At 37.4% G+C, this 25,911-nt stretch overlaps 1 protein-coding gene and 1 pseudogene across 16 annotated transcripts in view; both read right to left on the bottom strand.

The window, feature by feature from the left end:
* Positions 1 to 25,911, bottom strand: part of PARD3B (par-3 family cell polarity regulator beta) — a 1,143,268-nt gene that overhangs the window by 977,827 nt on the left and 139,530 nt on the right. The gene's annotated exons all lie outside the window — the stretch shown is intronic.
* Positions 7,821 to 25,911, bottom strand: part of LOC143676845 (TIP41-like protein pseudogene) — a 71,752-nt pseudogene continuing 53,661 nt past the window's right edge.

The following is a 25,911-nucleotide window of genomic DNA, read 5'->3' as shown; positions in this document are numbered from 1 at the left end:
ATATTTTTGTGAGGTAAAAAGGTACAGATATTCGGATAGTTGTGGTTTTGTTTGTCTTTTGAGTTTTTTTGTTTTTTTTTTTTTTCACAGGCAGGCACCAGGAAACAAACGTGGGTTTCCAGCATGGCAGGCGAGAACTCTGCCTGCTGAGCCACCATGGCCCACCCTTTGCTTGTTTTATCTTTTCCTATAGATCTAAGGGTGAGTTAAATGCATAAAAGTATAAGCCTTAAGTAAATCCTAAGAGATTAAAAACAGTATAATCGTAAAACCAAAGTTCAGTCATAAAACGCAATAGTTAAAAAGCTTAAAATTGGGCGGGCCACAGTGGCTCAGCAGGTAAGAGTGCTTGCCTGCCATGCCCGAGGACCCGGGTTCAATTCCCGGTGCCTGCCCATGTTAAAAAAAAAAAAAAGGCTTAAAATTAACAAAAGTTGCAAATATGTTTAAATGATACATGTATTTCAAAAAATTTTCAGTATGAGGGCCTCTTAAAACATTAAACTATTACTAATTTAATATTGTGGTACAATGTTTTGAAATAATTTTAAAGAAAACAGCTGATTTTTGTAATCCCGTTTTGTATTAGTTGTTTTAGACTATAAAATCCTGGATGCCAAGGTTTTAGAATTCTGTGTGGTCCAAAGGAATGCAAACCTTACAGCCAAAACTAGAATCAGACAATTTTTCTTAAGAAAGGGGTCATTAACTTTTAAAATAATGTATCCATTATAGCTCACCAGAAACCCTAAAAAGTATTCTGCTACAAAATAAATCTTAAGATGTAAGAATAAATTTGAGAATCCAAATTCATAAGACTCAGGGTTACTTATCGCAGTCAGTTAAATTCAAACATATTGCTGCTATGTTGCTGACCTCTTTGTACACTGACTCTAAAGAATTCCTTTGACAGATATTGTCTTCCACTTGTGAGTCTATCTTTGTGTATGTTAATGAATGAGGAAGGAATAAAGCTAATTGTCAGGGCTTCTAGCTCTTTACTCAAGCACTAGTTTATGCTCCATCATTGAAAAGATCAAAATATCAAAAGAAGTTTAATTCAGAGCAGAAGAGGTACTGGTAGCAGTGTTCAGAAAAATAAGGAAACTAAGATAAATATAAAGAACTCATCAACTTTAGCTCTACTCATATTTTTTTGGAACTTCTTTCCCAGTAATACAGTAGGGGAGGATTATCATTTTCAGAAGGATTAGAAACACTATTGCCTGCAAATGTTGCCTGTGTTTCCCCAACAACAGAATCATTCCTCCTGAATGTTATAGATAGATCACTGGTATAGCTGGAAAACCTACAGAAAACACAGGAAAGAAAGCCAGAAGAACTGAAATCAAGTATCCTCTACCCAGTCATGACCTTACTGACCTCCTAATCTAAAGGTTACTCTCCCAATGTCGGTACTGTAAATCATCATTACATAATTCAATTATTTGTTCATTTTAATTGTTTGGTCTCTCCCAACTAGAACATAAGCTCCATGACACAAAAATCTTGTGTATTTACTTCACTTCTGTATACAAGTAGTTTTAGAACTATTTCTGGAATTCCTTATTTATTTGTCAAACAAATAAAGGCAAAGAGAAAAAGAAGGACGAAAGAAAGGAAGAGGAAAGACTTCATGTTATAACAGAGAAAGCCATTTCACATATTAAAATTCAAACCTAACTCAGGCAACCTAGAACTTTTGATAAAGTCAAGGACAAAATGGGAAACAAATACTCCAGAATGTCTGTTAATGACAGCCAATTTTGCAATAAGTATATGTAGTTTTTGCAAATTTATGAAAAAAAAATACAGGAAAAACCTATCCCTCAGAGGAAGACAGAAGAGAAGACAGACAAAATATAATAAGCATAATAAATAAACGAACAAATAAATAAAATGGTATGTCAGAAACTGCGAAGTGATTAGGGAAAGAATAAAGAGTACATCAAGTTTATATTTTTAAATAGAGGGTCAGGTCAGGCCTCACTGAAAAGGTGACAAATGAGCAAAGACTTGAGGAAGCAAGTTAGGAGGAGACTGGGGAATGGAAGTCAGGTCTCCTAACCACGGCTGTACCCGTGGGCAAGTCAGTTTGCAGTCATTTATAAAAGAAGCCCAAGCTCAGAGAAGGACTGTTGTAGGAATGCAGGAGACCTGATTCACATGTCAGTTTGAATAAGTATGGCAGAGATGTGAAAACACCAAATAAATACCTTGCCCTACACCAAAATTTTCACTGTACATTACTGAAACTCTAGTCATTGAAGGAAACTATACATTATTTAAATTTCAAGCACATCCTTCCAAGCTGCTGAGATAAGGCATACCAGGTTTGATTGGGCTTGGCCCATACAAAGGAGAACCAAGCCTACTCCTTGAAAATGAAAGTGGTCAATGGAAAAAGCATGGACTTTCAAATCAGTAGGATGCAACTGAAATCCAAGTTCTACCACTCACCTAAAATGAGAACAATACCTGTACCTCAATGGACTGTAAGAAATTCATTATAAATTTGCATATATGCAAATAAGGCACACATATATTCATATATGTTTTCTTTCTAGGCACTGTATTATTAGAATCCACAAGGGCAGGACCATTTCTATCTTGCATGCCACTGTAATCTCAACATCTACACAAAGCTCATCTTACAATAAATGCACAATAAACAGTGCCCATTATTATCACTGCCCTGTGTAATTCTTTAAAACCAAGAGTTACTGAGACAGAGCTTTACATGGCATAGAGACACTGTGAGGTTGGGAAGGAAGGTTGGGATGGAACAGAAGGTCCAGAAACAGAAGTTATCAGAAGGCTAAGCAAACTTCTTATGTCAAAATTTTGGCTGGGTTTCATGCAGGTGTTCAAAGCATGGTATTGGACCAGGGCAGTCCATGTATTGTTTGTTCTCTATGTGAAACAAAATATAGAAATTGAAGGGAAGCCTTTAAAGATTTATAGCCATTTGAAATTGTGGCAACATCCAAGCGCATGATCTTGTATTTACAAAAGTTATCAGTTTACTATAGACAAATAAACAGACCAAACAATCTGGTCCACCACCACAGGCAGTTTGAAAAGTCTTAGCTGCAAAGGCTGAGTGCCCTGACTCAATGTCTCAACTAAGGAACATAATTGAACGACATTAATCACAACTTTGACATATGAAAAATAGGACTTTATGGACAGGGAAAACCTCTATTTAAAGATTAATTATACGGGAAAGTGCAAGCCAAACTTCAAAAACAATTTGATGAAATTTTAACAACTTTTATTATTTTAACTAATAAATTGGGGCATACTTCCCTTGGCTTCAACACCTCTCCTACTTCATGAGAAGCAAATGAGGATATAGATGAAGCCACTGGGAAAATTGTGTATTATCATCTAAAAGGATGGTATGTTATGAAGTGAGTAGTGAAGAAACCCTAGGCAAAAATGCCAATTGTGAGGCATCCAAAGAAAAATCACTGAATACAAGAAGAACTCAAGCTGACTTTTTAAAGAAAATAACAAACATCGTGTCATAATAATGACATTGTGTGAAAATAATCAAAATATTGGTGAAGGAGCAGTTTTCTAAGGCATATCACAGTATATATTTGTATACATTTATTCACACATACATATTAATGTAATATCAGAGTGGCGATAACTACAAGACATCTAAATTCAATCTTTACTTTTTAAAAAAGATAATAAAGAATTATTTTAATTTAAAATAATTTACAAGTTAACAGACACAAATGGTAGTAAGTAACTAATTCTATCCTATGCCTTCTCCAATGGAAATCATCCCCAAAGAAGGAAATTAAAAAATAGAACCTATAACTTCCATCTTCCAAGAACGCATGAGACAGCTGCATACCATATGAAAGATTAGAAAATAGATGGATAAAGAAGTAATACTTGTCAGGTAGAAGGAAGCTCAAACCCAAGTGTCTTTAGATAGAGACAGCATGGCTAAAAATTTGTTTAATGAACAATGAAACCACTAGATGCCCACACCTACACCCCCTTAAGGAGATAAGAGATATAATCTCTAGAGAAACTGATCCTAAGCAGACTCTGGATTCCTAGACATGGAGCACAGATACAGCTGAGAATAGAAGGCTACCGCCTGAGAAAAGGAATGTCATAGTGTGCACAATGAATGTTAGGCACCACAACCTTCATATCCCATCCAGGCCCAGAAAGCTAGCAGCCACGCTGCAATGACCCCTCCCTCCTCAGAGCCATCCTTCAGAGATTAGAGGAATTAGTCCACCAAAAAAAAGGACCTAGGAAACAGGCTCAACACAAACAAGATGAAAAGGAAATCCTCCCCCACACACACACAAAAAAAAATGTGATATCAAATCCTAAATTAATTGCTATCCAGAAACTTAGAGAGTAAAGACCCCAGATTGGATCAAGACAATGCAAGTTTCCAGGAGATGTTATCAGGAAAAAAAAATCAATAGATTCTATGACAGTTTTAACTCTGTGGAAAACTACTGAGAACCACTTTACAGAACCATTGGAATGACTGGGAAGAAGGCATGAGATTCAAAGAAAACTCAGCAAATAAACTTCAAGACAACTAAGAATTTGTAAAGGAAAGGAAACGGCCGTAGTATATTATTAGCTCAACGGGGAACAATGTCAATATTGTCCTAACAGTAAAAACACTGAACATAGATTTAACAAAAAATTCTGGCAACAATTTTGGGAGAAGAGAGTGAAAAGGGAATGCTATAAGAAAATTAAAATTTTCAAGTACCATGATAGGACAACAACAAATAGATGATGTCTAAAATTGGTAAATCAGAAGAAGATAGTACTAGGTGCCTGCCTGTGTTAAAAAAAAATGAAAACATAGCAATAAATCATACTTAGATGTAAAAGCATACTGTGATCACTTGATTCATACATTGTTTTGTATTATGGAGATTCATGTTTTTAAAAAGATAGCTAAAGAGTTTAAAATGGCTACTTCTTGGAAGTGGTCTTGAAAGGAGGGTGCCAACAGATGACTGTTTTTGTTATAGGTCTTTGAGCCCAATTTCACACTTTAAACCAAGGGTCGGCAAACTACAGCTTGTGAACCAAATTCTGACCATCAGCTGTTTTTGTAAATAAAGTTGTATTGGAACACACTCATTTGTTTAAGTATCTTGTACAGATGTTTTGGTACTTGGTACTACAATGGCAAATTGCATAATTGTGACAGGATTGCATGGCTCACAAAACCTAAAGTACTTACTATCTTGTTCTTTGCAGAAAAAGTTTGCCAACCTCTGCTGTAAACCATGTGCAAGCAAGCATAACTGTGACTTAAAAAATCAGCTGGGGGCAGGCAACAGTGGCTCAGTGGCAGAATTCTCGCCTGCTATGCTGGGGAACCAGGTTAGATTTCTGGTGCCTACCCATGTAAAAAGAAAAAATCAAATGGTACAGTTATATTCTCTGGAGGCAACTCTTGTAGACATTTCCTTCTAGACCTTCTCTCTAAAACAGTAAGCATTTATGACTTATTTTCAACTTATCAATATCAGAAATCATTTTTTGACTTTCTAACATAATTGAGAATTTAGCATAATTACAGCCCTCCAATTTTTCCATCCTTCTTTCTCCTACTATAATTACTTGAATATTTTAGTTACTTTACAGGTTACTTTTATATTTTATGAATAACTTAAGCTTCTATTTCTTTTTCTTTTAAGGTGCATGGTCCGGGAATCGAACCCAGGTCTCCCTTATGGAAGGTGAGCATTCTACCACTGAACTATCCATGCACTCCAACTTCTAATTGTATTATCTAAAGACAGTTTCTCTTGATCCATAGAGAATACATCAGAACATATATGGTTTTCTTCTCTTCTGCCCTTCACTTCCCATATCTGTAGGCTTTACTTTACCTTTATATTATCAATGTTGCAAACATTTACATTCTCTTCTATAAGCACAAGCATACTTTGCCCATAATTTGTTTAGAAAATTTGAAAACAATAGACAGTATTGATGCTTACCAGTAAAATATTGTTCTGTAACCAAGTAAGAGATGTCCATGTGTCCTTTCTGACACTGTTATGATGATAAATTTCAAGGGTCGTAACAACTGGCTAGATTATGGTGTCCAGTTCTTTGACCAAGCAGGCACTGGTCTGATTGTTATTATGAGGGTATTTTATAGATGGATATGCATCATTAGTAGATTGCATCTATGGCTGATTACATCTACAATCAACAAAGGAGACTGCCCTCAGAACTGAGGGGAGTCTCTTAATTCAGTCAGCAGGAAGTCTAAAAGGGAGAACTGTGGATTTCAGCAGTCATAAAAAAGAATTTCTGCCTCTTCTTCAGCCTGCCACATTCTCCTGGGGAATGCAACTTCACCTTCATCAGAATTCCCAGCCTGTGGCCTGCCACAGGGAATTAAGACTTGCCAATCCCCATGGTCATGTGATGCAATTCTTATAATAAATCTTACTCACTCTCAATCTCAATCTCCCTCTCAATCTCTGACTGTGTGTGTACATGTGTCCTGTTGGTTCTGTTCCCTGGAGAACCCTGACCAATTCAAGTGCCAATGTCATAACATTTAATCTAATCAAAAATATTGGAATGCATTCTTCTTATAATCTAACTATGGCTCAAAATCGGATTGGTTTACTTTTAGTAAGCAAGCTATAAGAGTTTATATCAATACCAAAAATATATAGTACATTATCCCAAATTAAACTTTTGCAATATTTACAAAACAATATACACATTTATATTCCTAAACATACAAGTGACATAATGTAATCTCATTCAATAGCAAAACAAACAAATTATGCCCAATTCTGTAGAGACAAGAAATTTCACTCTCGTGAGAGTAAGCATGTCTGTCTTTGATAAAAGGAAAAAAAAATAGGCTAATTCTCCTATGAAAATTATAAATGCCTTATATTATAAATTCATATAAGTCAAATAACAATACAGAAGAGTTGTATTAGTTTTTATTGAAGCTATTACAAGTTACCACAAATTTAGCAGCTTAAAACATAAATGTATTACCTTATAGTTCTAGAAATCAGAAGTCTGGTATAAGTCATATTGGGCTAAAATCAAGATGTAGGCAAAGCTACATTTCTTCTGGAGACCATAGGGGAAAACCTATTATTGTACCTTTCCTCGTTTCTAGAGGCACCCTGCATTCTTTGGCTGGTGGCACCTTCCTCCATCCTTAAAGCCAGCAATGACTGGTTGAGACTCTCTCATATGGCACTCCTCCACACTGACTTTCCTACCTCCCTCTTCTATTTATAAGGACACCTCTTCTTCTAAATAATCTCCCTATTTTAAAAACACCTGATTAGTGATCTTGATGCCCTCTGCTATCTCAATATTTCTTTGCCGTATATCATAGCATATTCATAGGTTCCTGGGATTAGTGAGTAGACATCTTTTTTTTTTTTTTTGGAGGGGGATTTTATTCTGTCTATGGCAGGGGTCAAATATATGGACTCAATGGTGTCCTTAGCTCAGATATTCCAAAATTAAATAAAAGCAAAAATTCACGTGTTAGAAAATCCACCTCAGAGATGCATGTAATTGAAAGGGCTATAAATTATGTTAATGAAGTAACTAAAAGATATCTCCTCAGAAATTTGCAGTGTGTCTTCAGAAGCCTTGGTTTCTGGAATGTTGGATCTTTCAAAGTTTTTGGCCTGACATTCTTGAAATTTGAACCAAGAAAAGTATTAGTATTTTAAACGGTCCAGGAGACAATAGAGATAGAAGACCACAGAGAAAATTTAAGATTGAAATGAAATTTTAAATAAATGGGTCAATAATTTAAATGGGTCAATGATTCAAAGTAAGCCAGAAACATATTTCAATAACTTCTAATCATTTAAAGCACAGAGTTACAGACCAATCAGAACAGATACCCAATGCTGTATTTATATGGACAATCAGGTGACTCCAGCTAACTATATCAGCTCACCCATTTGAAAGTACAAACCATGGCTGACTTATTTCCAACCAAACCTCTTCATCTCAAGTCTGCGCATTCTGTCCTTTCAGATTGCGGAAAATTAGCTGTATCTATAGTGAATAAGACTTCACAGGTTTAGAAAAAAAGGCATTTTGGTTTTTTACACCCCCTTCCACAATGGACACTGAAGGTTAACTTTGCCTTTTTTCTTTTTTCTATACAGGGTATAGAATAATTCTCTTTATCTCCCTCTTTCTCTATAGGCACACTTATTTTATGTTCAGAATTTTTTTTACAAGTCTTTCATATGTTAAAAGGAAGAGTCCCAAAATTTGTATGGTTTGTTTATCCTGATTTAAATCAAACTCTTCTTTAGTGAAATTAAGCAAAAGGCACAGCATAAGGCATAATGGGAATGAAGATTCTATGCAGTTATTTGCTTTGTCACTCTGTGCGATTCCTCATGGAGGGCAGAGAATAAAACAAACACACAAACAAAAACACACACAGAAACTCAAAACTATGAGAGAGTCCATTCTAAGATCTGTAAAAAGACAAAAGCATGGGCAAAGGAACAGGAAGATGAAAAAGGAAGTTTTGTTTCTGCATGTGTTAAATTTGAGATGCCCCCAGCTGATTCAGGTGAAGTTTCTAACAAGCAGGTAAAAATGTGAGAAATGGAGCTCAGGAGAAAGGTCAAGGCTAGGATATATACATTTATAGATCTTATGTACAGAGGTAACATTTGAAGTCAGAGAAGATATAAAGTAACTAGAAAATAAGAAGTAAAAAGAACAAATATTTGTGTATTCATCAATAAACACTAATTAGGTACCCACCATGTATGAGGTGCTGAGCTTGGAGTTAGAATAATGAACAGGGAAACATGGTCCCTATCTTTATGAGTTTAAAATCAAGAGGAAATATCTGCAGTATTCTTTTTTGAGTAGTACCTGCCTACAAGAATCTTTTATTATTTTTCCTTTAAGTCTACAGAAGATCTATACAAGCAGATTAATTCTCATAATAAAAATACCCCACTACTAACAACCAAGGTCTCCAGCCAGATTCCATGGTGAGTATATGTTGTATCATGTTCTATTCCTCAGGTGTACTTTCCTGTGATTCTGCAGGGTTAGGATCAATTCTTTCTGGAAACATCAGCTTCTCACAAATAGCCTCCTTTATTGGTAAATACTGGGATATTTCATTAGGTTCCATGAAGAGAGAAGGTGAAACATGCACTAAATTAGCAATTTTGCTCTCTCACAGTGTATACTCTTGTAACATATAGGTCTTGCCAGCCTCATGGTAAAGTCTCATGTCATTCATCCTCACAAGTACTCCATCAATTTTCAGGAAAAAACACAACAGCAAGAAAAAACTGAGAAGGTTTTTTCTAATTTTCACATTCAGGTTTGAAATTCCATGATCATGAAGTACATCCTCAAACAGAAGTTCTTCAAAAAACTTAATCTGCTCTCTGCCTTTCAATTTCTCTGTATCTGTACGAGCTGTTGTAGGTACAACCTTTAACTTAAGTGAATCTCCAAGTAATTTTCCCTTATAATTTGTTGTATACATCCAATGGTATAGTTGAATAATGTCTTTGGGGTATGCACCTCCTGACCTGCTTTCCTGCCACTCTTGAAGACTACTTTGAGCATCTTGTGGCATTGACTTTAATCCCAAAACCAGCCTTGCTGGATTCTTAAAACATTGTTTCCAATCATTTCAGGAAAAGATGGCTTATGCAATTCATTGGCTAACTTCTCCACATCCACTGACTTCGTGATGTCTGGTCAACCTGGACATGGGGACTCCCTTCCACCTCCTTCTCTCTGCTTAGTTTTTGCTTCCCCTTCAGTAATTTTAAGATTATTCCTAAGTAACTTTTGCAACATCCATGAATTGAGTCAAGCTGCCACTCTTTTGCCTTACGATGCCTTCTCGATATCCTTCCAAATCTCTCCCAGATAGGCATCTGTATATCAAATGCCCATTTTATATTTATACCATTACATTCATATGCCCTTTTCTCAGGACCCCTTGATCAATCATCATCTTCTGTCTAGACTTTAGGTCATCAATGCTCACTCAGCCCCACATCTTCTAACTTTTACTTTCCTAGGTTTTTTCACAAGTGAGCTCAACTATACTCAGGGCTTCAACCTCTATGTAAAAGTTGATGGCTCGCAAACCCATTTCCAACGTGACTCCTCACTGAACCCCAACCTTTTACCCGACTTGCTATTAAGCTATCTACGAGGCACCTGTTTGAGATGCCAAAGCGACAGGCCCAAAACTGAACACATGAGCTTCCATACCCACTGTATTAGCACTACTTTTCCATCAAAAACTAGAGCTATTCCCCTCTTTTCACCCTCATATGAAATCTATCCACAAATTCTATAGTCTAAAATCTACTTCAAATCTAAATTTCTTCACTTACAAAACTACTCCCCTATAGTCAAGTTAACCATCATCTCTTGCCCATGCTACAAAAATATTCAACTGAAATCTCCATATGTACCAGCCTGGGTCTGTTGTGTACCCCAGAAAAGTCATGCCCTTTAATCATCATTCAATATTGCTGGGTAGGATCTTTTTTTATTGTTTCCATGGAGATGTACTCAATTGTGGGTGGTAACCTTTGATTAGATGGTTTCTATGGAGATCTGTCACCACCTATTCAAGGTGGGGTTGCTTACTGGAACCCTTAAAGAGGAAAGCATTTGCTGAACACGTCAGAGCTACCAGAACCAAGAGTGCAATCAGAACCAACAGAGTCCACACAGCCAGAAACCTTTAGAGTTGAAGAAGGAAAACACCTCGATGGGAGCTTCATGAAACAAGAAGCAGGGAGAGAAGTTGCCATGTGCAATCTGAGCTGAGAGAGAAACCCCAAACTTCATCAGCCTTTCTTGAGTGAAGTTAACCTCTTGTTGGTGTCTTAATTTGAACATCATGGCCTTAAAACTGTAAACTTGCAACTTAATAAATTCCCCTTTTTAAAAGCCATTCCAGTTGTGGTATGTTGCATTCCAACAGCTTGTAAACTAGAACAGATTTTAGTACCAGAGAAGTGGGGTGCTGCTGTGGTTTGCTAGTGCCAAACATGCTGGAACAGTTTTTTAAATGGATCAAGGGAAGATCCTGGTGGAGTTGTGAAAGCTTGATAGAGAAGGCCTAGAATGCATGGAAGAGACTGTTGGTAGAAATGTGGACTCTAAAGATGCAGCTGATGAAGCTTAAGATAGAAATAATGAATGGGTCATTGAAAACTGGAAGGAAGGCATTCTTTGTAGATAGAAGGCAGAATTTGAGAGAGCTAGACTTGGATTTCAGCAGAGAAATTTCCAAGCTAAATGTGGAAAATATAGTCTGTCTATTCCTTGAGGCTTATAGTAAAATGTGAGAGGAAAGAGTATTTTGAGAACTTAACTCCTGGGTACAAAGAAACCAGAAATTGATGTTCTGGAAAATTCTGGGCTTCCAGAAAGGGAGACCCCAGAGAGTAGTGCCTCATGTCAGAATTTCACCAAACATAAAACCAATCAGCAATTTTCACAACAAGCCAGGACTGGAGATGGAGTTATCCAGGAAAGATATATGGAAAATCTGATGGTTTTGATCCCAGCGTATTTCAGAGAAAACTAAGAAGAATGTTGTGGGATCTATATAAATGGAAGCACTGCCAATATGGACAAAAAGGGACAGAAAAGGGACATATTGGAGGAAAAATAACTTCAAAGGCAGAACGATGGAAGCTAAGGTCTGAAGTCAAGAAACTTCCAACCAGGGGAGCGGTCCACCCAAGCACTTGGAGAGGGTGAATTTGCCACAAAAGCAGGGATGGGGTGGGGGGTGGGGGCTTCCAGCTCACTGTTCAGGAAGAGCTGTGCCACCTTAGGCCTTGGAGAGGGTAGAACTCATTCACTGTGGATTAGGAACAGCCTGGCTGCTACCACATGGTTCTGAAGGGGCTGCACCTGTGCCCCAGAGATGGTAGAGAGCCCAGATGTGGCCCTGATGTTTGGAGAGGGTAGAGCCGAGAAAAAGGTGGTCTCCCCAATGTCCCCCAAGGTTGCATTCGAAGAGAGCCAGATCGCTGCATAGGCCCTTGGAAAGGGTACACTTGCCACATTCTAAAGCCCCGAGGATAAATGAGTCAGACTTTGAAATCTAATGTCATTTGCCCTGCAGGTTTCCAGAACTGTTTCGGTCCAGCGAACTGATTTCTTCCAATTTCTCCCTATGGAAATGAGAATATGTATTCTATGACTGTACCTCCTTGGTATATTGGCAGTAAATAATTTCTTCTGAGTTTTATAGGTCCAGAGCCAGAGAATTTTGCCTTAGGACAAAACATGTCTGTAGCTGACTTTGATGAGATTTTGTACTGTTTCTGTCTTTGTATTATACTTGTACTGTTACTGAAATGGTTAAGACTTTTTGATATTGTTATGGAATGAATGTATTTTACATTTGGAAAGAACATGTCTTTTGGGAGGCCAAAGGGGGGAAGGTGCCAGTTTGAATCTGTTGTATGCCCCAGAAAAGCCATGTTCTTCAATACTTATTCAATTCTGCTGGGTAGGATCTCTTTTATTCCTTCCATAGAGATGTGACCCACTCAATTGTGTGTAGTAGCATTTGATTAGATGGTTTTCATGGAGATGCGTCACCATCCACTCAAGGTGGGGTTGCTTCCTGAAGTCCTTAAAGAGGGAACCATTTTGGAAAAAAATTCAGAGCCACCAGAACCGACAGAGCAACCAGAACCAACAGAGCCCAAGCAGCCAGAGAACACCGGCGATGCATAAAGAAAATGTCCACGGGAGCTTCATGAAACAAAAGCCAAAAGAGAAAGCTAGCAGATGTCACTCTCCCAGCTGAGAGAGAAATCCTAAATTTCTGTGGCCTTTCTTGAGTGAAGGTAATCTCTTGTTGGTCCCTTAGTTTGGACATTTTCATGGCTTTAGAACTGTAAACTTGCAACTTAATAAATTCCCCTTTTTAAAAGCTGTTCCAGTTGTGGTATATTGCATTCTGGCAGCTTGCAAACTAGAACACTATATATACTCACTCAGTAGTCAAGCACTTAAGAGTCTGCTACTGCTGTGATCCAAAAAGCAAACCCACCCCGTTTAAATGACCTTTTATCTTCTTAGCCATCATTCCTCTAGGCACAATTCAGATACCTCATTTACCTGTGAAACTTTCCCTAATTCCTGAATTAGAATTAATTTATTCTTCCACCACACTTTCACACTACCTTGTTTATGCTTTAATTATATATGTTTCATTTAGCCTCTATGATTAGTTGTTATATGTTCCTTTCTCAAGTTTAGTAGCAGTGTCTTCATCAACTTAGCATACTCCTTTCACTCAGGACCCACGCTGTCAGTCCAGAATTATAAACATAGCAGTAGCTGAACAAGTGGCAAAGTGAATTATTAGTGACTGCCACACGGATTTGATATCATATTTAAACATAAGAATGAACAGGACAAGGGTACAGTCAAGAAAGGAAAACTGCACCAGTAGGCAGCAGGAAGCACTCATTCATTCAGTAAATATGTACTGAGCACCTTTAGCCTATATGGAGGATCTAGTCACAGTCAGAAACTCTTTAAACATGTGCAGTCTCACACATATAGCCCAAAATATACCCACCCTGCTCTTGAAGCAATCTAAAACCTGGCAAGAATTATACAGATCAGCAGCAGTGCTAAATCTCATTTGTCCCAGTAATTTCTACTCCCTTTCAATACAGTTTTCTTGTGAGAAGAGACATGAAAATTGCTGGTTAGAGATCAGACTTTTTCAACAAAAAGAACCTTTAATCTAATTACTTCATTTTGCAAAAGAGGAAAGTGAAGCCCATGTAAGTTAAGCATACTCCCAGATTTCACAAAATTGGCCAGGGGCAGAGCTACAACAAGCACGATTTTCCTGACCCTTGGTGTAGTGAGTTAGTACTCAATGATCTGGGTAAAAGGAAGGGGCTGTAAGCATGGGTGATTCAAATGGCTGGAATTTTTCATCAGCTGGTTAAGGAATGTGGCTAACTCCCTTTGAAATAAGGAAATCTGCTGCTGCTTATAGGGCCACAGCCCTGAACCAGATGGCACAGAGGGACCATGCCAGGAAGAGCATCCTTGCCCTCTGGCAGAGTCCTTGTAGCCCTTTTAACAGGAGCCAAGCAGCTGGAGGGTGGGGCATTACCAGACAGGGACCCCACCCTTGACATGGTCAAAGCCATAAGCCTATTATCCTTCAAGGCTATCTCAACACCTTTCATGGCAAATATATGCTTTTCTCTTTGGAATCATTTCTCTAAAACCCTAAAACAGAGACACGTTGTACTTTATAAAGAATTTTATAAGCATGGATTAGAGAACAAAGTAAAAAAAAATCAAAAAAATTACAGTCACAAAAGTGATTAAAAAACTGCAGGGTTCTGAGGAGCTACTCCCCTAAAATTCTTAACATTCCTAAATCGGTACAAACATTTCCTCTGCAGTCTTCTTGAGAGCCATGGGTCTGCTAACACTAAACCCAGCAAATACTTACAACAAATATTTACATATGCTAAAGGTCCTTTAAATGAAGGTATTTAAACCATGCTCAATGAACAGATGAAAGAAAGGGGGTGAGCTAGAAGATACCGATTATTCCTTGGACTGCCTCACTCTACCTCATCTTGTGTGTATTTGCTAATGAGCAGAGGAGACAAATTCTTACTACTTCTGCTCTTTGACAGTCACATATCTAACAGAAAACTATTATCAGGCAATATAATCCACGGGATAAGCTCTGATAATGAGTCTACATTCTCAAAAGCTATTTGCCTATAAGCTCTTCAGAATAGATTTCACGAAAGCCAAAATATATTTATAAGGCAAGATCCTTAAAAACAAGAATCTTTTTTCAATATTGATTTTCTTTATACCACCCTATTAATAGCACCTTATATTAGTGTGTACATCTGTTACAAATGATGATAGAACAATTTTATAATTATACTATTAACTATAGCCCATGATTAACATTAGGGTTCATTGTGTTGTATAGTTCTCTGCTTGTTTTTAAATTTTTATTCTAGTAACATATATACAACTTCAAATTTCCCCTTTTAACCACATTCAGACATTCAAATATAAAACTCAATGCTGTTAATTATGTTCACAGTGTTGTCAATTCTTAAATGTGGAAATAAAAATATCTTTTCATACCAAGTGCTTTTATACATTTCCATTCATTATCATATCAAACAGGAAAATCAGCATTCTTAGATCAATGATCAAAAGTTACCTATAATGAGTAACTTACAGCTGGCAAGAATGTTTTGTGCTTTATGTTTCTCACAGGCCATAAACTTCTACTGCTGATTTGGTACATACGAACACAATCATACTCCCAAATGAAAAGAGTAAGGTATTTCTCTATTACATGGAAAAAAGTCTAGTATCTTGAGAACAAGAAACTGATATTTTATTCCATATCCAATTTTATCACCCCAGACATTTTCTGCCTTGTCTTCTATGTTTGAAATTTGAATAAAGGACGGAAAGTCTCAGAACAAAACCTATCCACTGGCACGACTAACCCATGCATAGTAAGCTATTAGATAGTAATAAAGTTAGACTATATGCAAGCCAAAATATTAGCCTTGGATTATGAATCAAATAAGAAAAATTCCATTCAATTATTTTTGTATGGCAAGAGTTTATTTGCTGTCATGTTTGAATATTTTAAAAAGATTTCTTGCATTTTGTTTCTCATCTGTTCTTCATTACTTGTACACTTAAAAAAAATGTGTTTTACAACCTCAGCTTATGCCTGCATGCCAAAAAGCCATTCTACTAAACAAGGAAGCACTATTTCATAGTAAAATGCAACTGTATACACAACAGCTAAAACTAATATCAGCAAATATTTAAGAAATTTATAAATTATTATAACTTTAAGAATAGATGCTATCTACTATGTACAACTCAATGTGGTAGATGCTTTATATATAATGAGGTTAATCCTTACTACAATCCTTATAGGTAACATTAGCAGTTTTATACAGACAAGGAAAATAAGACTCAAATGGGGGGCATACCCTGCAGAAGGCCAAACATCTGATAAGTCAAATCAAACCTGGACTTTGACATACCCAAGCCCATGTTTCAAGCACTTCACACTCTACCCATGCGCCTTCAAAATCACCTTTATATTTTAACATCAAAATGAACATGTAATTTCCTTCATTTGGTAAAGTCAGTAAACCTATGAAAAAAATAGGTATAAGCTTATCTGCTAGAAATGTATTTGACTGTAACACTAATATTGCACAATATGGATGTAAGCTCAACAAGTATTTTTAAAGCACTGATACTGTAAACAAGGGACACAGGTGGTATATTCATCAACACAATATTAAAATTTAGTAGACAGATGTCGCAACACAGAGCACAGGATAAGCTATGGGAAACCTCAGGAAGATGAGTAGAATTCACATCAGGATGACAGGACAGAGAGGGGCAAGACAGGATGTGAGCCAGGTGTGGCCCAACAAATGATTACATCTTGGATTGCTCTTAAGGGTAAAGTGAGATAAGGAAATATTAAAGCTTGTCAAATGTAAGGCTATCTATTCCAGGTTTTGATGCTTGGATAAGAGAACAAAAGCAGTGTAGTCATACTTCTTCAAGACACATAACGGTGTTAGAGCAGGAGAGTAAATCTGATGGTGAACCTAGGGATTCAGAACATCTGTGATAGAACAGCAGTTTTCAAAGCACTCCACAGACTCCTGGGGGACCCTGAAACCTTTCCAGGAGGGCCTGAAATATCAAAACTATGTCCACAGTAATTCTAAGATGTTATTTGTCTTATTCATTGGGTTGATATTTGAGCTGATGGTGAGTAAAACTGTGGACAATTCAGCATGAACCAAAGCAGGGGCACCAAAATGAGCACTACCACTCATTTCCAGTTAAAAAAAAAATAAAGGCAGTTTCACTTAAGAAGATCCTTGGATGAATCAGTATGCATTATAAACTTTATTAAATTTTAACCCTTGAATACACATTTTTTTAATATTCTGCGTGACTAAATGAGAAGTACGCATAAAGTGCTTATTTCACATGATGGTTTTCGAAACAAAAAAGAACTTATCTAGTTAAGTTGCAACTTAAAACAGAATTAATTGCTGTTTTCATGGGACATCACTTTTACTTGAAGGAATGACTGATAAACTACACTTTCTCAGACTTTGGTATTTGGCAGACATTTTCTTGAAAATAAAGTAAGCCTGTCATTTCAAGGAAAACAACTGATAGTACTTGTTGCCAATAATAAAATTCCAGCTGTCAAATGAAAATAAGAATTTTGGAAAAACTTGTAACTGCCACTATAAGTTTGGCATCCTCCCAAAACTTAAAGATCTTTCTGATAAGATCAGTGATGATATTTGTGCATGTGATGTTTCTAAAAATGGAATTTATCATTTGGAAGATTTGCATAACTCAATCTAACAATATTTTCCAAGAGATTAAGGCACGATGTTACAAAAATCATGCATGGGTAAAAGATACACCCAAAGTGCAAGACAGCAATAGATTTTAATTTAATGGAGTATGGAAAGTTTCAGCTTCCACCTTGCCAGAAACCTTTAAGAAACTACCACTTGTCAAGTTTTGGTATAGTATAAAAAAAGAACATTCACAATTACCTGAAAAGTCTATTAAAAATGCTCCTTTTCTAATTGTACATCTGTGTGAGGCCCATATTTTTTCAACCAAAATAACATATCAGAGCAGACTACAGGAAGAGATATGAGAATTCCATTAAGTCAGACATTAAAGAGATTTTTGAAAATATAAAACAATATTTTCTCACTAAATTTGTTTAGGAAAAGAGTTATTTTTTAATAAAAATGGTATTTTTGTTAATATATAATCATCTTAAATGGATTTTCAAACTTTGTTAGATTTCTCAGCTTTAATGTCAAATACAAAATATGATAAATACAAACCACATAAATTTAAGCTCATGTGGTATTCTTAAGGATTTAAGAGGGTAAAGAGGTCCTGAGCCAAAAGTTTGAAAACCCCTGCAGCAGAGTAGCGTATTCCAAATGAAGATAGGGGAATGGTGTCTGATTATCACGTATAATTCTGGCTCTAGGCCTGAAGTATGCAGTTTGAACAATGAATGTCTTATTTAGAGATTTTAAAGAAGAAAGTAAATTACATTCGGGGCTAACCCCCACTGGCTACAAAGACTCCAAGGCTTCACAGAAACATCTGCATGATACTCATCCCAGGTATTCTTGCTCAGCATGTGGGAAAGGTGAGCAAAATCATTAGGGAAAGAAAAGCTAAGCACTCCCTTCTAGTATGAATCATGTAACTGGTCACTTTTCTGGGACATTATTTGGGGAATAAGATGGGGGAGAGGGAAGGATTCCTTGCTATTCGTAAGGTATGATTTAAGAAAAAGATATGACTGAAGGGGAACTGAGTGCCTGAAGAATGCCCTTGGAACTACAGATCTTCCTAAGAATAACTGCTCACCACAGTCTGACTCCACAGGAGTTCTAACCCGCTAGAATGGGGGGCAAAATTAGCCAGCATTATCCCCTAGACAACGCGTCACCACTAATCCCTTATCTGAGTAAGAAAGAATCCCTGCTCTGGAAAGAAAGTAAATTAGGGTTTAAACTCACACTGGACTTTTCCCAAAGCACTATGACAATCTGTAAAATTATTTGCTTAATGGTTTCATCTTTTGACATAACCCATAGAGCAACATTGCATGTTCTGTAAGTTTATTCATTAAAACTTTTTTAAATCAAAGTTGTACAGGAAATCAAACTAGATTTTAGTAGCACCTTTCTTCAGGAATTACAAAGCATCATTAATTGCTATTATTATCAGGAATAATGAGTTACATTCCTAGAAGAAAAGACCAGAAAAAAACCATTTCACAGAGGAAAAAATATACTGAAGAAAAGAAGCAACTTGTCTAAAGTATCAAAATTTAGTACATGAGTAGTCACTTCAGAATACACTTCTGTAACCTTGCAAAGCACGGCTCAAAGCTTAATTAGAAGTTGGCATGGTCCACTAATGATTTATTATACATTATCTGAACTTCTTCCAGAGACAGTATTGACATAACTGTAAATTAGCATCTTAAAGAACATACATTTCTATGTCTTATTTATTTTCAAAGCTTCACAATACTCCTCCCCTTACACACACACAACATGGCATATTACCTGGCAAACTATAGATACGCAATAAAATGACTTTCTGTTTTAAATATTTAATGGCTGGTGGTGGAAGGGGGTGACATTTCTCTTTATGAGACTTGGAAGTATCTGGTTACTGCTTTCACAAAAATAAAAAAAATTAAAAAATAACTGGAAAGACCAGTTAGAAGGAGATGGTTAGTTGCAATAATAAACATGTTTGAAATAGAAACTATTGATTGAAGGAGAAAACTCTGCAGACTATAGGAAATAAAACAGGGGGTGGAAATTTATAATTGAGAAAATCCAATACTCAATAAACATTTGTTGAATGGCATTTTCCCTGAGGGAAACAGATGAAAAAGAAGTACATTATCTGAGAAATACTGGCAAGCACTTTGCACCTGTTTCTTCAGCATGGGACCTGTCAGTTTGAGATGAGCTATTTGTAGGGGCTTTTTCAAATAGAACCATACTGGTTTGAGGTGCCCACATCGACAGAAATTAGGTTTAACTCAAAGTATTCCAATTCCAGAAACAGAAGGGCATTGATGCCATAATTTTATTGAACAGTAATGGTTGCCCGTTTGTGTTGAGAGTGAAAGGGAACTTTGGCTTGGACTAAGATATTTGTACTACAGTCCTTTTCTTTTTTTTTTTTTTTAAATAAAATAGTACCTCTTGTTTATAAAGACAAATGAATATCAATGCTGTTATTAAATAATATACAAACATACTAAAGATTGTTGGCAAAATTGTCTCAGATGCCACCAACCACGTGTATATCATGCAGCCAACTACAGCCTGGCCCACAGAACAGTTTTGTTTGATTTGCACACTCCTTTACAGGTGGGAAATTTGGCATAGATACCAGGCTATCTAGCTCTTCTTGGGAAAAACACATACAATCAGTCAACAATGAATCCGCATTCCAGTTATGGGCTGTTATCTGACCTGTGATGGCCCTACCCCTCTATACACACACCTTGAAAACTGTACAATATATATCTACTCCACTTGGCCATTCCTTTGGACTTCATGCAGCCCACCTCATCTGAGTTCACCATCTATTTCCACTGGTGATTGAGTTAGAAACCCCTGTCCTGACCAGTTGTTTCAAACAAGACTACCTCAGGAGATCCCTCTTCACCAGTGACAGCTACCTGAAGTGGAAGCTGAGAATAAAGAAAAATGACTTCTTTGAGGCAACCTTTGTAAATCATATCTTAATGTAATGAAAACAACACAATTGTTCAGTTTTGACAAAATTGCAAAGATTCTTCCAAATAAGTAATAGCTCATCTCTGTGAGCTATTGATTATTCTTTAGGTCAGAAGCATTTGATAACACTCAATAAAGCAGTAATATATTTTAAGAATGCAAATTGAGGAGTTAGCATTTCCTGAGATCAGCATATCTAGACTGCCATTATAGACAGAGAATGCTAAAAACCTGGAACAATGTCATAACAGGCCTGGCTACTTAAACTTTCAAAGACTAAGTCATTTGCTACATACACCCCCACAGAAACGGAATTGAGGTAGTATATTTTAATATCTATATGCTGCTAAGTGTCTGCAAGATGGCGATTGATTAGGCACTTGACTATTTATTTGCATAGGTTATTTGAGAAGAATAAAATATTCATAGACATACTGAAATAGTAGACTGCACCCTGGAAATAAAAGCTGGGATCCTTAAATATGATGACTGTTGGATCCCGGAGTCAAACATCTTTAATACTAGAAGGTGATGTCATGTAAACGGATAAAAATTATTTGATATTCACATGAGCTCTACCAGTAGTTTCTAGAAATCTATGTAATGCTGAAACAACATCTATTAAATAAGCTGTTAAGTTCACCAAGGTTTGAAAGGGAAAGAAAAAAAATTGTTGAATGCATATCCTGGAGGGTCTGCAAATTTTCTCTTTTAATATTCTTCAGGTTTAAAGTAATTGGCAAAAAGAATGGTGGCCAATTTGGACAAAAGGCTTCCCTGGTAACTGCAAACAATGAAGACACTCTTTCCTAGATTCTCTTGCTCAAAATCCTTATTTGCTAAGACCAAGTGATGCTTAAAAAATTAGAGCAGTAATTAACAATCTTTTTATGTTCTTTAAGCTTCAGAATCCAATGAGGTAGTAAGTCTATAACGATGGGAAGATAGAAGAAAATTAATAAACTAACTCATTGTCTAGTACTCAATCCTAAAATCATTATGAAAGCAAATTTGGATTGCCTCTTTCATTCTGCAATAGTTTGATATGAAGGATTTAAGGAGACAGATTGTTTTCAACTTTTAGTTCTCAAAGTATTTTTGAATGAAGGTCAACACATAAAATTCTAGCTTATCACATATGGAAAATGGAAAATTAATGTCATCTAGCAATCAGAAATATGATGTCATGTCATAGAAGAGAATAGTTACACGTGTCTTTCTTTACCCAATAGATTTATATTATACATAAGTCATCACTGCATCAATTACAATTTCTAACATAAGGCTTTGTACAAAGTAGGTATCAATAAATACTCAGATGCCCCAAAACCATAAAAAAATGCGAAAAACAAAAATAAGTACATAATATCAAAAGATCTTAAATACTTTCTAATTTTAAACAATTAGTCTTTTAAAAAGCTCTAAGTTTTAGTTGCATACAACCAAGTCTTACCAAAATATATTATCAAAATAACAAAGAAAGACTGTGATCATGCATATTAGTTAAATTAAGTTCAGTGAAGAAGTGTTTCAATGGTAAGTATCTAAGCAGAAACTTCAGACAAATATTCATAGTAAACGAGTGATCATGCTTCTGTTTTATATGATTACCTAAAATGTACAATCCATATAAGCCAATTTTAACAGGTTTTTTTGTTTTGTTTTTTTGGTGTTTTTTCTTTTTTTAAAGCCTGCAGCCTTCATGAAGCTATTAACTCAGTTCTAATTCTCTTCACCCTGTCTTGGTCCCTATACCAGGAATTAATAAACCACATTTCTTAATCAATCAGAAACAAAAGGGAAACAGATGAGAAATAAGAAATACATTGGGACTAGTTTCCTTTTTTTTGTTCCTCCAGATCTCTATACTCTTATTCAGAGAAGCGAGTGACAAGGCAGTGGAAAGAAATTTGTGGGTCAACAGTACGGCCTAAAACGCACTAAAAGTCCATTACAATCACTTGACCTTGTTTCTTAAGAAATAGAAGCCCTAAAATTACAGCACTCACTCTGGGTTTTCAGAAACGTCATCATCCCACCCTCAATGGCTCAGGCTATAATCTCAGATTTTAGAACGGTTCATCGAACAAAAACGCACACACGTCAGAGTGAGCTGCAGAGGAGCTGCCACCATCTAAATAATTTGAAGCTTATAAACTTCCAACATGATGAAGTAATGGTACATAAGGGTTAGGCATTTGCCCTCATTATTGGTATAAGCCTCTTTATTGATCCCATGGTGATAGATACTATGAAATCATATTTACAGTGTGCAAGGCAGGTCATACTGAGAATAAGTATATGAAACATAACTATCTTTCAAAAACCTAAAATTGGAATCAAGAAAAGTGTTTATGGGTTTCACTTCTATCAAGAACATGCTTTGAGAATAGGATGGGTCTCTTAACAGGCTGACCCCTCTTCTCAGCCCTGAAACCTCAAGACTATAAACAGGGAAGTAGTTCTGAAAATTGCACTAAGAAAAAGTACTGTTCCAGGAATTAGTTTGAAATTAAGTTGCTCATACTGTACATGTATTTTATCATTTGAATCTTTACTATTGCAATATGTCTATGTTCAATGCCTTCTATCTACTTTTTTACTTCAGGAAAGTCTGGTTACACATTAAAGGTCCCTAATTCTAACAATTTATTTTGTGGCATGCTGCAACCCAAATTATTCCCCTCCATGTTTCCGTACACCTTGCCATGTGACTTTGTAGCATTTCTCATCATCAGATGGACTCTATTTCCATAGCCTTTAAATATCAGCTAGCTTTGGGACTTGCTTTAGCCAACAGAATGCTGCCGAAATAATGGTGAGCCAGCTTTGACCCTAGATCAAGTGGACTTGTTCTCTCTGCTCACTCCCCTGGAGTGCTGCCTTACCCTGAGATAAGTCCAGATTAGCTTACTGATGGTGGAGAGCCATCTGAGGCACGTTTTCCCAACTAAGTCCACTCTAGACCAGCCTACAGCCAGCTGACTCCTATAAGAGTCTGTTCTAGTTTGATAGCTGCCAGAATTCAATTTACCAGAAACAGAATGGCTTTTAAAAAGGGGGATTTAATAAGTTGCTAGTTTACAGTTCTAAGGCCAAGAACATGTCCCAATTAAAACAAATCTATAGAAATGTCCAATCAAAGGCATCTATCCAGGGAAAGATACCCTGGTTCAAGAAGGCTGATGAAGTTCCGGGTTTCTCTCTCATCTAGAAAGGCACATGGCAAACATAGTCAGGGCTTCTCTCTCAGCTGGAAGGGCACATGGCAAACACAGCATCATCTGCTAACTTTCTCTCCTGGCTTCCGGTTTCATGAAGCTCCGCAGGAGGCATTTTCCTTCTTTATCTCCAAAAGTCGCCTGACTATCTGCTTTGTGGTGCTGCAGCATTCTCTGCTCTCTCCAAATTTCCCTCCAAAATATTTCCTCTTTTATAGGACTCCAATAAACCAATCAAGACCCACCCAAATGGGTGGAGACATGTTGTCACCTAATCCAGTTTAATAACTACTCCTGACTAAATCACATCATCCAGGGAGATGATCTGATTACAGTTTCAAACTTACAGTATTGAATAGGGATTATTCTACCTTTATGAAATGGGATTTTGATTAAAACATGGCTTTTCTAAGGGGCATACTTCCTTTCAAACCAGCACAGAGCCCAATCAAGATTAGCAGAGACACTTACCCAATCTGTAGACAGCCACAGAGAAGTGAGTAAACACAGTTAAGACCAGAAGAACAGCCCAGCTGACTCATAGTCTGGTAGGCAATAACTGCTTGTATTAGCTAGGGTTCTCTAGAGAAATAGAATCAGCAGGAGATAGCTGCAAATACAAAATTTATAAAAGTGTCTCAAGTAACCATGGGAATGTAGAATCCAAGGTCTGTAGGGCAGGCTGCAAGCTGGTAATTCTAAGGAAGTTCCTCAAAGAACTCTCAGGAGAGGTTGGATGGACAACCGTGGAATGTAAGGGTCCAAGGTCCATAGCACAGGCTGTGAAGCTGGTGGCTCCAATGAATGGACTGGACTAACTCCACAGGAGAGGCTGGCTGAAGCAGAAAAAGTGACTGTCTCTTCTGAATTCTTCTTAAAAGCCTTCCAGTGATTAGATTAAGTATCACTCATTGCAGAAGACCCTCATCTTAGCTGATTACAAACACAATTAGCTGTGGATAAAGCTGACATAATCATGATTTAAGTCCACAAAATGCCCTCTGGGCAAAAGACAGGCCAGCGCTTACCCAACCAGACAACTGGGCACCACCATCTGGCCAAGTTGACACATGAACCTGACCATGACACTGCTCACTGTTTTAAGTTACTAGATTTTGGGATGGTTTGCTATACGGCAATTATTAACTGATATAGGTGTCAACATTGAATCCTTTAAGTCTCCATAACAGATTTAACTACTTCTTTTTCTATGTTCCCACAGTATACCTTCATATAATTAGCATAATGCCTATCAAGTAATAGAAAACTAAAGCATCAGAATATCCTCAGGTTGTCATTTCCTCAAGGACCACTCCACATTCACCTTGGTAGCTCCATAATTCCCCACACATTATGTTGAATAAGGATGAACAAGCAAAGTATAGTTTCAGAAAATATTCAAAATAAGGAAGGGGTGCTTAAAGTCTTCTACTTGGGAAGCAGGGACTTTGTACAGTGAGCAGAGTTAAGAAGAGACAGGCAGGCCTGAACGAAAAGAGGAGGGATCTTAGCTATAAGTGTGGAAGTCCAAGCAATATGATCACATGACTTTAGGGAGAAAGATTAATTGACTGAAGCAATGAGATGTCCATACCTGTGAACATAAGTGTTGCTTAAAAACAGAAAATGCAGAGTCTAAGATCGTGGCTTAGTAAGGTACGCGCGTCTTAGTTCCTCCTCCAGAGCAACTACTAGGCGACCAGAAACAGTGCAGAACAGCTCCCGGGGCCATGGCAGGGAACGGACACACAGCATATCCAAGTCTGGACTAGCTAGACCATCTGCGAGACTCCACTGCAGTGAGCTCCCCGAGCGGCGCGCACTTCCCCAGGCCGCGGCGGCTGGCAGCCGGCACCCCTCCCTCCCTCCTTCCTGAACCAGCTGAGGGTCTCGGAGAGGCAAATTTCCCAAGCCACGGTGGCCGGCACTCCTCTTTCACGGGCGGCTTCCCAGACCGGCTACGAGCCTCGGATCAATGGACTCCCCAAGCCGCAGAGGCCGGCACCCCTCCCCCGCGGGCAGCTTCCCAGTCTGGCGGCGGGTCTCGGATTGGCGAGATTCCCAGGCCGCAGCGGCTGGCGACCGGGACCCCTCCCCCACAGGCAGCTGCCTGGAGGGAGAGGAGGGAGTTTCCGACAGTGGCAGGGACTGGGTCCAACCAAACACCAATAGTGGCATTAATAAAGGAGCCACAACATCTTTTGCTGGTGGGACCCACAAACAGACAAGCGTCACCTACTGGGCAGGAT

Source organism: Tamandua tetradactyla, chromosome 3 (assembly GCF_023851605.1).
Source record: "Tamandua tetradactyla isolate mTamTet1 chromosome 3, mTamTet1.pri, whole genome shotgun sequence".
Taxonomy (NCBI): Eukaryota; Metazoa; Chordata; class Mammalia; order Pilosa; family Myrmecophagidae; genus Tamandua; species Tamandua tetradactyla.
The sequence above is the reverse complement of the archived record's forward strand: the minus strand, read 5'-3'. Positions and strand labels throughout refer to the sequence as shown.